At 36.3% G+C, this 16,812-nt stretch overlaps 1 protein-coding gene across 2 annotated transcripts in view; it reads left to right on the top strand.

Annotated features, from left to right (window-relative positions):
- Nucleotides 1–16,812, top strand: part of LOC109047434 (transient receptor potential cation channel subfamily M member 1-like) — a 41,400-nt gene that overhangs the window by 3,769 nt on the left and 20,819 nt on the right. The window contains exon 1 of one of the 2 annotated variants that reach the window (XM_042715569.1): nt 15,289–15,744. The exons of the other annotated variant lie outside the window; for it this stretch is intronic. The gene's annotated coding sequence lies outside the window, so the exon portion shown is untranslated. Of the gene's footprint in view, nt 1–15,288; nt 15,745–16,812 lie in introns of those variants that run through there. 2 annotated transcript variants of the gene reach the window in all.

Genomic DNA, 16,812 nt, shown 5'->3' with positions numbered 1-16,812 from the left:
GTAGTTCACTACTAAATTGTTGCGCTCACAAGGGTCTGTTAGAGAAGCAAAAGTCTCTGATTTGTGAATGTGATTTGAGAACCAGGTCAGTCTGATTCATGAATTTATCATTCACTGTTTTTGTGAACTGGACCAACTGATTCATTGAAAAAAATCCAACTAAAAAGCCTAGTTCATGAATTGGTCATCACTAGACCTACTTTTTATTTTTATTTTTTTTTACATTTCAGAGCTTGAAAGTTTTTGAAACAATAGGGTTAGTAAGTAATGATGCCATGGGGTGAACTATCCCTTTCATTTTAGAGGCATTTTCTAAAATTATTTATCTACTACTAAAATTGATTTTTAATTGCACTGTCCATTTCAAATAGTACCATAATGGTAGCCACAATAAGATGTATTCTACCCCTTAGACCGAAAACAAAACCCTCCCCCGTTGTGTGCACATTCTTTGTCTGGTTGTTTTGATGGGAGTGCAGCGAGTCAACGGGTTCAAAAGTGGGCGAGGCTCATGAGGGCTGCGCAGCGTTCAACTCTCTTTCCTCAAACCCACTGTGTGCTGTCTCATACGACGAAAGCGCAAAAACTTATATTTTTTTCTCTTGCAGCCTTACCAAAAAAACTGCAGTGTTCCACAAATGTTGTACACTTTGTTTGTCCTCAAGTGACCTGCTGCAGACGTGAGTACATCCAGTTCCTGTGATATTAATAGCTCCCCTGCGTCACCAAATTGTGCTAGATGGCTCTGCTAGACACGCGATGCTAGCCGAGCGCGCAGCAACGCATTCGCACCCCAAACAAACATTGTTATAAAACAGATATCTATCGGGCATCAGATGACTGTCTAGGTCGGATGTGGCAACGTGTGCACAACGTAATACCTGATGCATTGATTGTTCAGAAGGGCTCAGCAGGAAGTGGTTATCCTATTTTTTATTATTATTATTATTATTTCAACAGTTTTAGTCTGCTTAAAAGGAATCTTTTAAGATCATATGAGTGTGGAAATGCATGCAATATCAAATGAAAGTTGCATTCATGAAAAACTATAAATTATAGACTAGGTTAGAGGGAGCCAGTGGGTGGAGAACTGTTGAATCAAACTGTAACTCATCAACAGGTCACAGCAGGGGCATAGCCACCATTTCAAAAATGAGGGGGACAGAAATGTCAAATACAATACCTTAATTTTTTTTTTTTTAATTGATAGGTTGTTATTATTATTATTATTATTATTATTATTATTATTATTATTATTAGTGATTAGTGATTTCTTGCAGGTTATAAGTTATTAGTTCTGTGAGTCTGTTTAGGACTTTCAGAGCGAGAGCGCCCTCTGGCTTTGAGTATGAATGAATCGTGCACTGCATGAGAGTTTTTAGCACTTCGTGTTTACATCGCCTAGTTTCAGATATGGATAAAACGTCAGATCATGCATTGACTATCTTGTCTCTTTGAATTTACATCTAGATTTATTCACACTGGCCCTTGAAAACCTCTACATGAACACTTGCCTGAAAAAAGTATGGGAGACGGATTTACGTTTATTTAAAGTGGGGGGGGGGGGTCACATCACCCACATGTTCTATACCCATGGGTCACAGTATGCAGAATCAATACAGTACAGTATTAGTCAATACTGTAAGAAATAGTTTGTCAGGAAACTCTGGAAGCCTGAGTATATACAGTACAATAGTTAACAATATTTCTGTATCCATTAGTGCAGGTATTGACTGCATTTGTTCTACTGTCAGAATTTGCACTAAACATCATGGCAGTGTCCTGTTTTCATTGATCATCTTAGACTTTTTGATACATAACACTGAATATGTGTTACAGGCATAATGGATTTTATGTCAGTTTGGTTCGGTAAAGTAACTGTAACACATTGCAGTAACTCTAACATTTTCAATCCAGTGCCTCTAAAGGTGATTTGAAACATCTTGCAGTGCTTTGTTTTATAGAGATCACACGCACACACACACACACACACACACACACATCTGGTTTACTTTCCTTGTGGGGACTCTCCATAGGCGTAATGATTTTTATACTCTACAAATGGTATATTCTATCCCTTTACACTACCCCTACACCTAAACTAACCTCAATTCAGGTCCCCACAGTGACAACACGAGTTCCCATGAGTCATTGGGTAGTCAGGTTTAAGTTCCCACTGGGATAAAAAAGCATGTATACACACACACACACACACACACACACACACACACACACACACACACACACACACACACACACAGGTCAGTATTGGATATTTAATTGTTCGTGCTCATTTTGTATAAAGCACACCTAAAGGCATAGTTCACCCAAAAATGAAATTGGCTAAAAATTCACTCACCTTTAGGCCATGCAAAATATAGTTTGTTTCTTCATCGGAACATATTTGAAGAAATTTAGCATTACATCATTTGCTCACCAATGGATCCTCTGCAGTGAATGGGTGCCGTCAGATTCGTTGTGTTTCATAAATTCACTTGAAGCATGTAAAATGATTTTAGTTTTTAAGTGTTTTATTTTGAATTTATTTAGACAAATTAGTGTCAAATTTAATCATGTAATAATTAATGTAATAATTACGAAAGTTCATTGCTTAATGGAATCAGCCAGAGTTATAATATCACTGCTGTTTACCACTTTCTTTTTTCTTTTTTTTAAGCACATTTCTTTCCAGATTCACACAGGTCAATATTATGTTTATCCTCATGTTTCTCCCCATGTGAAAGGCAAAATTTAAATCCCCACATGATGCTTAGAAATCCCCATATCATTATAAATGATTTTGTAAGCCTATTTTGGCATCGCTCTTGATCTTTGTAAACATACTTCAGTTGCGTGATTCACATCCACACCTGTGGTTTTCAGGAAACTCTGTAACCATAATGCCACACACAGTTTGCAGTTACGTACTAACATGCCCTGCAGTTGCAGTGTTGCATAATGTGTATCTGGTTACATTATTAGAGCAACCACTGATATCATTCATTAGCTTAATATAACAACGTGACACAAAGTAATGCTGATGCAATCCCCTTTCACCAGCTTCTGCTAGAGTTTACGCTTGGGTGCAGTGGGATCTTGGCCCGGCCCCAGAGAAAGGGGAGGATAGCAGACAGGGAGATGGAGGGAGAAAGAGACAGACAGACAGAGGAGGGAGGTGGATCTTTCAATTGCTGGGTTCAGTGTTGTAGTCTATGGGGAGATGGGGGTGTTGATGCATAGAGACAAACCTGACCGAGCTCCCCAGTGTGTACTGCATACAGACAAACCTATTCAGTCACAAACAACTCACCTAGATATTTATGTTTGACTTCAATAGAAAGTTAGCAAAGTGAATGCGCTGTGGGTATGCAAGCGTGTGTTTCAGTGCCACTAGGATCATCAAAGGTTTTTCAAAATAAAGACTGTTTTCAAACAAGTTTCCTAACTGCCATTGGCCATCAAAAACAGTAGCCACACCCCAAACTTGTGCTATTGGTTGAGTCATTGTTGCTATGTCAGGCTGATCTGGATGCTCAAATAAACAGAATCATTTGATGGCGCCACAGAGTGTAAACCTACAAATGCCATTTATTTTAGTATTTTAAAACAAAAAATTCGAATCTGTGTTTTATGTGCAAACCACAACCACTTCTTGAAAATAAGAAATCAAAATGTAATGCCATTTATTTATTTTGTGTATTTACTGGTATTTATTCTAATATGTAATTAGCATATATCTAATGAAATACTACATAATATAACTTTTTATAGCTTGTTTTCCTATTTGTGTTGCATAAAATCACTGTAAAAAAATGCTACGGTAAAAAACTATTAATTGTTTAATCTTTAAGTTATGTTACCATATACCGTAAAACATTGACATTGCTTTAATGTAATTTACATTTAAATTTGCATTATGTTTTATTTTATTTTACTTTAAAATACTGTCAAATTTAGGTAACACTTTATTTTAAGGTGTCCTTGTTACACGTTACATGTACTTACTATTATAATAACAATTAATTATGCATAATTACATGTAAGTAACCCTAATCCAAACCCTAACCATATACTGTAGTAAGTACATGTAGTTAATTGATATTACTCAGTACTTAAATGTATAATTACACTGTAAAAAGGACACCTTAAAATAAAGTGTTACCAAATAAAGTGTAATCCAAATGTATTTATTTTTATGTAAGCAAAAAAGTATTAATTACCATGTAAATAAAGGTGAAAACCAGTAAAAGGACATGCTTCTGTGTGACACATGAAATATTTTATATACTGTAAGTAATTAAGTTTATTCTCACATTTGCTATCAGTAATGTACATTAGGGTGTTCCATTGTGTGTTATTTCATGTTTTTAATGGATTATTTTAGTGTCTCTGTGTTCCCTGATGATGTTTTGTCTTTGTGCGTATGACCCTGTGCACCATCTAGCTATACGAGTATTGGCCATCCATTTTTTTTTTTTTTTTGATGAATTTCTTCCACCACTTTTTACCGTACATTCAACTGGATATAAATTTACAGTGTAAATCTATTTCAAGTTTTCTTTCAGTACATTGATAAAGCATGGCAGCTGTTATTATGTATCACTTTTTAGAGTAATATATCCAAAAATATTAATTTTAGTATCAGTGTTTTGTCTTTTAGAGAACTGACTGTGCTAGTGGCTTTTGTAAAAGAAGCTTAAGTGGAGGAGATCCTTCAATTTTTCACAACCCCATGTCTACCTAAAGAAACATCCCATCTTGGTTCACTTCTAGCAAACCAGCAATTATGAAACCCATGCAAGTGACCAACATCACCGGGTCTCAGTTCAGTCAGTTCAGTCAGAGCCTCACCCAGACAGCAGGCACCATGCAAATTACAGCACAACCCCAAGCACACACCCACTTACAATTACCAGTGAGACAGCAGCCCCTACGGAGGGAGCATGTCCCTCTGAAGCAGACCCAGACAGATAGTAGAACAGGACTGACAACTCTGTGATGAGCCTTTTGAGTCACAAAAAGCAGTCACATTTTATTACTCATGAGGCCATTTTGTACTGAGCAATGTTTCGTCATATCAGAACAAAACTACCCAGGCTGTATGTGTGTTGGATGAAAAAGCAATGGTTGTAAGGTTATAAAGTTGTTTTAATCTACTGATCTCTGAAACTGTTGTTATCTCTAAGAGTTGTGCAGTGCTATAATTGTTGCTTGTTTTAGGCTCAATAATGCTTAGATTGCTTTTTGTTTTTCTCATGGAAACTGCACACTTTCAGTTCCTGTCCTTTAGCATGAGTATTAGGAGACTGTGTTGCACAAGATGTCTGTTGAAACTTGTACATTTTTTGAAGAAATACTATGCTGTTTTATGTACAGAACTTGAGGCCACAATGCTGGGGAGTTGTAGTCTTTTATGGGATTTTTATGATCTTGCATATGAAAATCACAAGTCTGATGGAAAGTAATAGCACACGTCTTCTCAACAAGCTGTATGATTTTAAATATCATTCATATCTATAGGGTTAGGAGTAGAGATGCATGATATAAAGTACCATATTGGTTATCGTACAATAGTCCTTTTTTTTAAATCATTATTAATTGGTATCTACCAATATTGAATATTTAATGCATGTTTATTTCATGCTTATTTCTTATTTGTGTTTTTACATTTAGGTTATCTCTGCCATCATAAAATGCTCACTTAATCTTAATGTGTTAATGTTAGTTAACATTGTTGAATTTAACTTTAAATCTCAAAATTAATATCCACTTTTTCATACCACATAATCTTGTCATGCCTAAATTTACTTGTAGCATTTGACATTTTTAATATATATTTTTAAATATATATTTAATATTTGCTATGGTATCAAAATAATTATAAATAATAATTTTAATATCTGTATGTATTTTTTTTATATATAACTACTTAAGTCCAAATCACAAAAGTAATGCATAAAATAAGATAGTTTAACTATATAATTTAGAAACAATTTAGAGTAAAAGAGTAAATGGAGTTGCAGAGTAATGGGAAGATCCAAAATGTTATTTGAAAATCCTTGTTCCTTTTATGCTGCAAAGCAACTAATCACTGGGTAAATGTTGTCACTGGGAATTCCTCTTTCTAAAATATGCTGCTTCTAGTTCTCTGGTTCTTCTAAAGAGCACCGTATTCAGGACATTGTGAAAGTGGGTCAAATATTTGTGAACAGGGAGAGCCTTTAGTCATCCAGTTGGACACAAAAAAAATCTCAATGTGTTATTTTGCCTGAACACTGTGTATAAGGTATATATATTTTAGATAACATGAATGCAAGCTTTAGGGTTCAGTTAAAGGCAAAAAGGATCAAGTATATCGAGTCTCCTCTCTACAGATACCACATGGCACATCCTAATCTCATTTAGCCTTTGCCCATAGTCAACTCTAGCAGGTTTTCTGTCCTCTCCGCTGAAGCATAGCCAGTTATTACATATCCTTCCCATTTGTTGTGACCCCCCAGCCCCAAACCCCCACCACCACACACACACATACACACACCATCTGTGCTTCAGATAATGCATCTACAGATAAGGACCCATAAATACAAGGTAAGACAGCTATCATCAGCAAGATTAAACAGATGCTAACAGGCCGACTCCAATCCATGGCTTGGATGAAATGGTCTTGAATTTTTACGCTGGCTGTTATTTTTAAAATGCAGACTCAAAGTCTAAGCATTAAAGATGGACATGTTTTATGAATGTCCCTAGTTGCTGCACAGTGTTTTTCACTGCCCGGTTATTTTTGCCTTTGATCCACCTCTGAGTACATTTTATCTGCAAGGACTGGCTATTTATACAAATTTCCGGTTTAAATTAGATTCTGATTTACAAGCTCTTAATTCTAAATTGCTTTGATTTGATTCCAGTTCATCTGAGTACATTTCATTTGTAATGTCCAGTTTGTTTACATGTGAAAGAAGTTTACTCTCTGCTAATGCTGTAAATTATACAGCACAGTGTTTTTCAGACTGACGCAAACTAGTAACTCATCTTTTTGAACTATTCATTAAAAGAACCAGTTAAAAAATGCATTTGTTTTGGAATAGACCTTCAGCTAAAAAATTCATTTGTTTTGGAACAGATCTTCAAATTTGACATTATTGACAGGAATGAAAATGAGACCGTTAGGGATAGAAGTACAGTACGTTCAATGGACTGTTGTATAGCTGCATACTTATTGTTCAGCTGATGAAACATCTTTCAGAAAAAGAGGAAAAAAAACTTTCAGTAAACAAAAACTTGAAGAAATCGTGAAATTGCGTGACCTGACCTTTATACAGTTCCTGACATCGTAAAGACTGTAAGTCAATCCTTAGCTTTTATCTGTGTTTAGTGTAAACTGGTAGCTCTATATGTTTTTAAAATCACTAAAAGAGTCCGTTCATAAGAGTAATTTGTTAATGAATTGGATTACACTTGTTAAGCTTTATTTTCAGTTCACTAAAAAGAACTAGTTCATAAGAATCATGAATTGGATGGCACTGATGCTGCTATTTGGAGTCATTTCACAAAAATAACCTGTTTATAAAAATAAGTTATTCAGACAGTCCACATCTCAAAAAAGTTTTTTAATTCACAATTAAGAACTGCCTCATAAGACTAATTTGGTCATAAATCGCTTTACACTAGTAACGCTGTATGTTTATGGTTCACTAAAGTGAACCTGTACAAATGAGTCATGTGTTCATGAATTAGTCTAGGTGTGTGTAAGGTTCTTACTTAATTTTTTTTTTTTTTTTTTTGCATGCAGCCTTTGAAGGCAATGCAAGAGAAAGTTTCTTGTCATTATTTTGAAGCACACTAAAATTAACCAGTTTATAATTTTTTTCATATATTGGATTATACTGATCCTGCTATTTTGATTTGATTCACTAAGTCATTCAGAGTTATCCAGACAGTCCACACCTCACTTGAATTTTTAATTTACTATAATAAAAAAAAACTGCCTCATAAGAGTCATTTCTTTATGAATCGCTTTAAACTGGTCAAGGAGTATGTTTATGATTCACTAAAAGGAACCAGTTCATTTAAGTAATTTGTTCATGAATTGGACTAGGTGTGTGTATGTTTTTTGCATGCAGTCCATGAGAATGTTGCAATAGAAAAATTTTTGTCATTATTTTGCAGCTTTGTCTGCTTAATTGCATAACATTCAAAATAGGCCGCAAACTCACAATCACTCAGGTAAATATAAAATCTGTATTTTTTACTCAACTGTTTCATCTGTAAATACCAGTAGTATGTCAAACCAGATCAAGAACAATATTGGCAACAATGAAATGGGATTAAGACTCAGTCCTCATCAGAACAGAGATCTTCCTCTGTGCATGTTCAGTTGATTTTTTGTTGAATGTCCATCGTTTCTTATCATATTATCTCAACTGTTGCTTGACGAGTCGGTGCTGGTGCTCCACCCAAATGTTCTTAAGAACTAGATAATAACCCTCCTGCATCCATCTTGACAGCAGGCACATTTGTTTCGTGTTCTCAGGCTTTCCAGCAGACCCACAATTACTTGGGTTTTTTGCAGTCGCAATCTGTTCCCTTAAAGTTCGATTTCAGATCCTGTCTTTGTTGACAACTGTGGGACATAAAAAGCGGCAAAAATAAAATGGTGCGTGTAAACAAGATTGTGTGGGTGAAATAAAGCACAAGACTGCATTTCAAATTTGTTCTGTTAACATGCAGAGTAATCTACCGAGTGGCACTGAGGCTCACCACAAATCATCCTGAATTCATGCTGAGCTATGTGGTTTACATTCTCAACACACTGACCCACATTCGTCTCCTCCATTTAGCAAATAGGATCCTTGGCTCCACTGGAAACATCTTAATTGATTATTTGCCTATAGCATATACAATGTTTCAAGGTATCATACCTCAATTAGAGTACAGTTCTGTAATATTTATGAGACTCTGAGATGCCATGTTGAGAATGATTAAGCTTCTGTAACCTAACGACAAAGCTTAAATTAGCTAGTGCTGAGTAGCTGACAACATCATTTGGCTCAGGCGGAACAAATATTGACTGCCCATGCATGTTTTACACAATAATCCCAGTCTAGTCAATCTTTGTGTTATGAGGCAGTCAAGCACTACAGAGACTGATACACATATTTGGTGATTATAATCTCTTGTTGACGTTCATTTACATTATGGTCATATAATGGAGAGTTTGTTACTGTAAAATGCATGTGAGCTGGGCCGTGGTTTGAAATGGGGTTTGCCTCATAGTAATTTATGTTAGTTATAGGATACTATATGCTGGTTAGTGTAAACATGTGCAATGTAGACATGTGTAGTAATGCCATATGTTTGTCTCATGAGTAACAGACAGCAGACATGTCTATTTTTGTCTCCTGTTGTCTTGCAGTCTTGGAACTGACTCATATAGCAGATTTATTGTCCGCTGGTGAAACAAACATCAGTCGAGTAGGAACTCTGGTGTGAATGCAACAGGACAAAGATTCTTCCCTAGAACACAAAAAATCATGAATTTTAGCTATATCTGATTCATTAACAAATATTCATTAATGTTTTTCAGTTCTTGTTGAGTGTTAAAGCTCCAGTCCCCATTCATTATAACTGTATGGAACAGAGTAACCAGTGCAGGCTTCAAAATTTCTCCTTTCATGTTTCACAGGAGAAACAAAAAAGTCCAACAGATATGAAACAACATGGGAATAGTAAATGATACAAGTTTCACTTCTTCTTTGCAATAAAATATCTCTTTAGCATGACATTTGAGAGATCTTGAAATGGCAGTTTCCAAAAGCTTTTCACCCAGAACGGATAAAAAGAAACAACACAAAATGGAGAAAGACATGAAAATAATGTAATCCCTCTTGGATATAACATCTGGCTCTCATGACTGCAGACATTAGTTTGATACTAGAAGTTTACACAGCTGACTTGGAGATGAAAAGCCAGAGAGTTTTCTCCTCCCATTTCAGCAAGGCACGTCACCCCGAATTGAACCTCGAATTAGTTAGCATAAAATCTAACACCAAAGAGGCCACTGCTGAAATAAAACAGAGGGCCTTAATGCAAACCTTCACACCGAGGAGAGAAGCCACTCCTTTTTCCGTTAGACAAACGAGTAAATCGCAAACAGTGCTGATAGGTGACAGGTCAGAGTGACTTCTAGGTTAATAGCCTTTGGCACCTATACAAAAAAAACTAATTTGACATTGGATGTGTTTACTTAAACAGATCTAAGGTTATTAGGGTCACACAAGGTGCGTCCAGTTCTGAATATAAGGGCACCCACAACTCACTAGCTGTCAAATCTATCACAACTCATCAATTCCAAGTTAGTGAGCAAGAGGAAGCCTCTTCAGAGGGATTTCCCCTCGTTCAGCCGAGTGTCCTGTTTGGGGGCATGACCTTTTGTCCAACTTTGGTCTCCGAGAAGAAAGGGATTTGAACCTACAATTACACGGCTCACTAGTGTCCCCCTTCACCCTTTCCAGAACTCAAAGAGGGGTATTCATGGAATGAGGTAACCTTTGGGGAGATTTTCTAAGAAGTGTTTACCCTAAACTTGAGCTCTGCACAGTGCTGAAGGCGGAGAAAGTGCAAAAGAAAGGGAGGTAGGTTGGTCCAGCAGAGAAACACTGAAGTTGTTCCACCCATGAGGCCTCATGGTTTCAGGGACAAATCCCCTCTTTCCCAAGACCCAGAGACAGACGGTGCACTGGGCTGCTCCTCCTCCACCAACCCTCTGCACCAGCCCCCAACCAATCTGGAAAATAACACGTAGATGGCTACACCTTAGGAGCAGAATGGAATGAACACCACCTATTCCTATGTTTCTTTTCAATGCAGAACACCTGCTCGGTTTAGAGGGTTAAGCCCCCTCGGCAAGGGTTGGGAACAGAGAAGAGTCGTTAAAATACCTACATAGCATCTAAAGAATATGATTTTCTTTCTCCTTCTCATGACAGAAGAGTACGACCAACTCATTAGAGGCGATTGCTTAGCCATGAATCACTATTTCGAATGCTCATAGGGTTACGGATTGGAAGAAATGTAGCTTTTCCTATACTCTGTTTGTGCTACAAACATGAATTATACCTCAAATGCCGAGGAAAGGTGTACTATTACTATTTGCGACTTCTACCATGGTAAACTTCCTCTGAAGGAGGGATCAGGCTATATCTAAGGACTAGAGTTTCGTTGGTTGTTTTCTTCAGAAAATGTAAAATCATGCATCTGAGAAGCCTTAGCAGGAAGTATGTTTTACTTAGCAGCATAATTGCAAGATTTCATAGGCTTTATAAAACTCATCATCGCCAAATTATGTTTAATGAAAAGCAGTTGGCCGCAATGGCATCATCATAAATCATATAGGACATCACGAGTTGCATTGGAAGTGATACTGTGGTGTGAATATTCACCGACACAGAGTGTATCAGAAGAAAGTCTTCTAATAAAAAGCAGGAAAACACCAGGATCAGCATGGAAACTTGCACTATTCATATGTTTACCCAAAACATCCTGTGTAATTACAGAAGGTCTCTCACGAGAATGATATGACACCTCTCCCTGTCTGTCTCTCGTGTTCGCTCCCTCCCACCCGTCCCAGCCCCCACAGTTCCACACAGGAAACAAGCTGTAATCCTCATTACTGTTGTTTTTTACTGCTTTGTTAAGGCTTGCTGAGTTGCGCTCAGTCAACACAACCACTTTTTTGAACATCTGACAATTAAAATGGGACTTTTTCGTACTAATAGTGCTTACACAAACACAACTATGTGGAAAGACTGGTTTAATTTGAGACCCAGCAATAGAAAAAAAGTTGCATCTGTGCTATACAAACAGAAATCTAAAAGTGTTAATACTTTTTCTTGTAGGAAAAGGGGAAAAATGCATCTTGGTGGCTGTGGCCCACTTTATGGCATGTCATTTCGCATTTGTTCGAGGAGAAAGGCTTGTATTTCACGTCTGTGTTCCAGTAGACACTGTTTTGTATCATTCAGCGCTAACCTTTGACAAAACGTTTCCATCACTCCATCCTTAAATTAATGAAATCCTCTCCATCAGTAATGTTTTGTGTCCTGATGACATGACATGAAAACTGTGGTAAATCCTAATGCTTTCCACATGCCTTGAGAAATCTAGAGTCTAAACCGTGATCAACAGTGCTGATGCACACAGCAGGGCTGGTTAGCATGCAGAGCTAGCCGCTGCTAATAGATTAGCCTTTGCAAACAATCTCCATTTAAAGAGCATTCATAATCTTTTTATTTATTTATTTATTTTCTTGCAGCATATAAATGTTACATTATAATATAGAAGATAGTTCACCAGTGTCGTGATTCATTTTAAAAGTCTCTCAACGACTCGTATTATAGAACTTGATTTCACATGCTTTGTTGGGCGTCAATTGGCGAAACATTAAATGAGCTAATTAATAATTTAATTAGACTGCTGTTTTCTTACACCATGTTTTTTTTTTGGTGTTTGACAGCTGCTACAGTAGTTGCACAAAGCACATAGGCTTTTGTTTAATGTAGTATGAACATGAAAATATCGAATTTTCTGTTCCAATGAGGAAAAAGTTCATGATATATTTGAAAGAGCCTTATAAATTCAAACCTGATCTCATTAGTATTTATAGATATTCATACATAATGTTTAGACATGCATTTTTTTTGTGTTTTGATATGCAAAACATATAATATGGAAGTAGTGACTGCATCTAAAAGGTGAAAAAGTATTTACATATGGGCAGCTTTAGAAATGTTTAAATAATCTTTAGAAATTCTTTAGAACTGTGAATGTATTTGTATTACATTTTCACTATAAAATACATATGTTTGATCCCTTCAACCCTATCCTAAACCAAAACACTGTTCTATAATCTAAAAAAAAAAAAACTCAATAGGCAGATAAATCTACAGTGACAATAATTTATTTGATGATTAAATGTTCACAAAATAACATTCAACTTTTTAATGCATATCTTTGGTAAAGTGTTGGAATCCTTTAAAACGAGTTGAATACAGTGACAGAAATTAATACACTATAATGTCAAAAGATGTTAAATGCATTAAATAAATGTGAAATATGGTATAGAGGATATTTAATGCTATTAAATTGCATAAAAATCAACCTCTTGATTCCAGGTCTCAAGAAAACTAACTAAAGGCCACTGGCTTCGATTTCACCAACTCTGAGTGATGTTTAGACCTGAAGGTGTACAGTGATTGTGGCACGTGCCTGTGATGGTCTCACACTCAAAACATGCAGTGACGTGGGAATTAACGGGTGCGTCTCTCACTGCACGTGAACCTGTGACTTTGTTATGACTGTCAGTAAAAAGATCAACTGTGTACTTTAAGCTCGAACAAAGAGTTTTTTGACTACGAGGAAATGAAAAGAAATAAAAACAAAGTGCAATGCACTAGAATGGTGATTCTAAAGTTCATAACAGTCTCTACAGTGTCTGTTTTGACATACCCAGTACATTCTGCTGTATTTCATACAAGATTGACTAGTTGAACTAGAGCCACAGGTTCAGATCCTCCTGTCTCTAGAAACTCTGCTGGGAGAAATTGACATGCCTTGGCATGCCTTGCTATCAGCCCTGTGTAAAGTTTTCCTTTCTCTCTGGTGCTTGTCCAACCTGTGTTTCCCTTTTTGCAGGATGGCATGAATTTTGAAAGACCCAAACATGAATGGTCCCACCTGTCAATCTTGTGTACCTTCTCTGAAAACATGAGGTGTACGTGATCCACAATTCATGTCTATCAAGTTCCCACCTTCCCCTCCTCCAAACACACACAGGGAGAGTAAAGAGCGGAAACGCACACCTTTGTGTCTGCTGGGGCTGTTGTCTGTCTCTATAGCAACCAGGTGGGGCCATCATCTTCCAGGTAGGACAGACATCTGCTGCATTATTCATCTCTGCAATGCATAGCTGCCTGTAATCTGACTACACGAGAACAAATATCCCTTTACGCTGGTAATATACTGACTTAAAAGTCTTTCTTTGAACCCACTTCTTTTATTCCCTTCCTTTTGACTTGGTTGAAATCTAAGGTTGAAATCAAGTGTTTTCCATAGATTAGCACATATGGAACTAATTTGGGGGGGGGGTTAACCTGCCTGCCAGCTGTTTACTATATTTTCCTTCTTTTTGGAAACATGTCATGGAAAAGATATTTGGAAATTAACAAGTAGAAAACAAAACAATGCATTCATGACAGCTGTTGGCCATCTACAGCACGACTCAATGAACTCCGTGTCTGTGCATGTTTGTTTAGTCGGCTTGATGGTTCTGGTGTCTGGTTGGATTGATTTTTTTTTTTCCATGTGGGCCAAGCAAAAATTCAGAAAGGTTAACAGACCTAAATGTGAGCTTTTGAATAGGTCTGATGAGTCCATCAGACAGTTCCTAGAAACCTTGTGACCCTCTGCAGTTGGCCTTGTCAATAGAGAGGTTATGTTGAATCATGGACATGACCACCTGCAAGATGCGTGTGATAACTGGTTCAGGCAGTAAAGATACCTGATGTAATTGCTTGAAAACATATGAGTCATTTTCATACTGTTGCCTAACACAAGTATCTGTTAACAAGAAGTACAACAGGAGGAGACGTTCAGGAAGCAAACAAGAATTGTCAGTAGACAGCACTGTTGACCTAAAACTTGTCTCTTATGCAAATCAGGCAGACAAAGAGACCAGGAAGTGAAAGTTCAAGCCAGCTCCTAGTTAGAATATGTCAGATATGTGAGAAACAATGCTGTATGAGCGCTCTCTAGTGGTAGGAAATATATTACAACTCAAAAGTAATGAGTTCAGAGGATGATCTGGCTGTCTGTCTATTTATCTGAATTTCTATCTGTCTGGCATGGTTATTTCTAAAATAAGGTAATATTGAGCATTAGTTTTATATAAAACAACTCATCAGTCTGCAGTCTTGAAATTGGATATGTCACCTGATATGATCCCCACCAGCACAGATGCAATAATGTTCATGCTCATAATCCTGCATTGCCAGTTAAGATCTGCTGATCTTTCTAGGTAATGTAAGTGTATGGAAATCCAGTTTAAGACTAGATCATGTGCAAACCCTCGGCTGCTTCACTGATTTGTCTTCACATTTCAGATATTCTCACTTATTTAGACTCAGTCCTGCTTATATTCCTACATACACAGTGGCTGTATATTATACACTCAGGCTCATATGCATTTTGATATTTATTTGTTCAGGACAGCCATGATTGGTCAAAGGAAACAGACTTTTTATAAGGTGTAGAGTAAATATATTACCTGTTTCAAATAACAAACCCATGCTTTCCACAGGGGCAGCATGCTTTTTTTATTTTTATTTTTATTATTATTATTATTATTTTTAATTTGTTTATATAGTACGACAGAATAGTGATAAAAAGGCAATACAGTTTGGTGTCAGCTGCATGCTGTATATGGGAGCCCTCAGGGTTTTGTGGAGAGCTTTGGTCACCACAACAGGCTCATGAGTTGTAGGGAATTAGAATGTGCGCCTGAGCCATCTGCGCCCATAAAGCTCATTTGTGTCTGCTTACAAGGAGAAATTATGCATTATCTGTTCTTAAAGTAATGGGAACACTTTGAGCATCGTTTCATGGAAGGCAAGCACTTCAATTTGAGGAGAACCTTCATTGTTTAGAGCACAATGACAGCAGTTGTGAAGTTTACAGAATTCAGCATCGGTAAGAGTGTTTATGTCTTGTGTTTATGTACGCTATAGACTTATCTGAAGGTACTGGAAATGTTATTGTGGCGAGTTTTATGTCAGGGATTCAATTAGCAAATGCACTCATCTGTGGCATTTAATCAAAAGTGTTGGAGGAATTAGTAGATGTTTTCATTTTAGCTTGTAAACAAATCAGTGTTTGTCCTGGCTTGTTTTAAATCCCCTTGAGCATGAAGCCATTTTTTGGATTGATTTTTATAAATTATGATATTGTCATTTTAGAAAGCACAAAGCCTCATAAATAATACAAAATCAAACCATCAGTGGGTTGCAACTGTTATGTAACACTAGAAACTTTTAATTTCTAACAAGGGCTCCAGATCTGACCTCTACATGACATTTAAGTCTTTTTTCTACTTTGGATGAGGAAGACACACAGTAGCTCTATTCACATCAGCTGTGGTGTTCTTGACTTAATATGGATTACTTTACTTTTCATCCTCTTATAATGAGATGAGGAGCTGGGTGTTTGTTCACTAGGTTGGCATGCACTTGTTATATTGACATCTTCAGCCAGTGTAGCAAACAAAATAGGAAATTAATGAATACACTGAGAAACAGGAACAAAAATGTTATATATAAAATCATTATGTGATTATTTATATATATATATATATATATATATATATATATATATATATATATATATATAGATAAATACATATATACACATATACACACACACAAACACACACGCACACACTACAACTAAAGCCATAAAAAAGTCACTACTTGAAATAAAATGAATCTTATATTAATTAAATTATTTTTTTCATTTTAACTTAACATGTACTAAATAACTAAACATAAAGCTGAAATCAAATCAATAAAAAAACTATGTATAGACATGTATAGAAATATTAAAAATGACAAAAACACACAACACAATTACTAAGATTTTAATGAAAATGACTAAGACTTTGAAAATATAACAGAAACTAAAAAAATAAAAACATTTAAAATATGACGCAAGTATCTCAATTATACTAAAATAACACATATTTACAGTGCATGATACTTTTAT

This window comes from Cyprinus carpio, chromosome A25 (assembly GCF_018340385.1).
Source record: "Cyprinus carpio isolate SPL01 chromosome A25, ASM1834038v1, whole genome shotgun sequence".
Taxonomy (NCBI): domain Eukaryota; kingdom Metazoa; phylum Chordata; class Actinopteri; order Cypriniformes; family Cyprinidae; genus Cyprinus; species Cyprinus carpio.
Note: the sequence above shows the minus strand (reverse complement) of the source record. Positions and strands in the feature narration are given on the sequence as shown.